Raw genomic sequence first — 2276 nt, forward strand, 5'->3', positions numbered from 1 at the left:
AAAGTTGCAAACTTGTCATGACCATAAACAACAACCACTCTTAGGAGGAGTAAACAACATGCAAGTAAAACCAGCAAATAGATAAACACAATATATGTCCTCTTTCATTCTTGGATGGTTGCTCTCAAACCATTTACCCTATTGCATGAAACTTGGTAAAATATGTACCACAATGTGATGATATCAAAACTCCACCGCTATCCAACAACATTTAATTGACCCCTATGACTCAAAATATAATCAAATTATACGCCTTTAAGTTTCATATAAACATATTAGACCAAGTCATTTATGAAACTAGATGATACCCCGCGCGTTGCTGCGGGAATTTGTTGCTATATATTTTAATGCGATTTGGTTGAATGAAATTTTGCCAAGGTAATTTGTTCTCTTTAGCAATGCACAATACTGCGATCCATGTAAAAATAATGCAATGTTGCTAACAAAAAGGTGGAATATGAGTTTACCTCCAGTGGGTAGTAAGAGGCCATAAAAATTAGCTAGCAATCAATATTACGTATGTGGCATCAGCTGTATATAAAGAACTCTGTCTATGTGCACACCATTGTAAATTATACTGAATGTACTTTAAAATAACTATAAATATTTTTTTTCAATTGGAATTAAAAAGAATTACAAATGCCATGCACCATAAAGACTTAACTTACGTATTCTCATCTATAAGATCAGAGGACAGAGAGTTAGCCTTCCATCCCAACATGAAACTGCAATGCAACATCAGGTGGGAAATGTCCAAATGGGAACTGAAAAAGCGGGATGAGGAAGAATAAGTTCCCTAAATAAGAAACGACATTCGAACATAAAAAACATGTGCATCCTGATGCTTATAAAAGGTAGAAGACTTTACATCGCCTCTGTTTATGCTAAGAGAAACCTCATATTTTGGCTCATATACGTCAAACAAATTCAGTTAAGAAAGACCTCAGTCGCATAGTAGATCCAAGAAGAAAGCATGTGAGCTAATGTTTGGGATGACTTGCCTGACATTGAAGTGCGGAGAACTCAAACGGCAGTGTCACCAGTCCGCTACAGTGCCTCGGGTGGCGTCATCAAGTACGCCGGCAGTTCGATCTGCTAAAAATTGATGTGGAGACACCTCTATTTTGGGCTTGATTAGCCTTATAGATTGGGATTGCTGGCTGTAGCACACATATATCCTGAGAAGATTTTTAAGGCTTGGGATATAAGAATTTGGGGTCGGAGCATGGTGTTAAGGGATGACGAATAAGGTTGAACTTTACCTCTGCAAATGGGAGAATGGACTCGATAGGAGACTGTAGTTGGACGGCAGTCGGCAACAACGCAAATCTCATTTCATCAGAACTCCCCACATGTCGATGGACTCGAGTTGGTCCCCCGTCCCAGCCATGGGGACGCGCCCGGCGGCCGGCGGTACTCAGAGGCCGGACGGGGAGCACACAGGTGGCCGCTGTTTCCAGACGTCGCGCTATGCAGATGGGCGACATCGACAGCAAGCTCAGATGCTGCTGCGACAGCACGTTGGGGAGATGCGATCCTCCCATCCCCTGCCCGCGGCCACTCCTTCTATATCCTCCTCCATCCTCCTCCTATCCCTTCTGCGTCGAGCAAGATTTGAAAGGGGATGAGGATGCGATGTTGAGGCACTTGCCATGATTTGGAGAGGCGATCAATTATGTCTCTTCGGATGCTTGCGTTAGTTCCAGAACATATGAGCCGTCGCAAGATCACGAGTCATACGGGCATGCGAGACAACGCAGTAGTATGCGGCTCGGGAACGTACTCACCGAGGTTGCCTCTAATTTAATTAAAAAACGTGAAGCGGACAGAAGAGAAATTAAATCATCACAAAAATAAGATGATGTGGCTAGACTAATGAGGTGGAGTGAGATGAGTGGCTGCATGTTGATTGATGATGTGGATAGCTTGTATGTCAATAGAAATAAGATAGTGAGGATCAACTATTTAGGTATTATAGATCTGATGCTCCAAGCACCACAAACAACTAATAAAGATACAATGCTCTTGAGCTAATCCAACCATGTCTAAGCCTCCAACGGACAAGATCAGTGAAGATCAAGAAGAAATTATCTATGTGGAATAGACTTCTCATCTCAGGTTGTTGGACCACTTATTTTTTTGCACCAGTAGGGAAAACATGTTCCCTGGAAACTTCAGATAGGGTAGGAACCTTATAACTCTATGGTTAAATATATATGCCTCTACTCCTCTTCGACATCTCTTACGCCAACAGAAGGGAGCATCACACAACATTT

This window comes from Triticum dicoccoides, chromosome 2A (genome assembly GCF_002162155.2).
Source record: "Triticum dicoccoides isolate Atlit2015 ecotype Zavitan chromosome 2A, WEW_v2.0, whole genome shotgun sequence".
NCBI lineage: Eukaryota > Viridiplantae > Streptophyta > Magnoliopsida > Poales > Poaceae > Triticum > Triticum dicoccoides.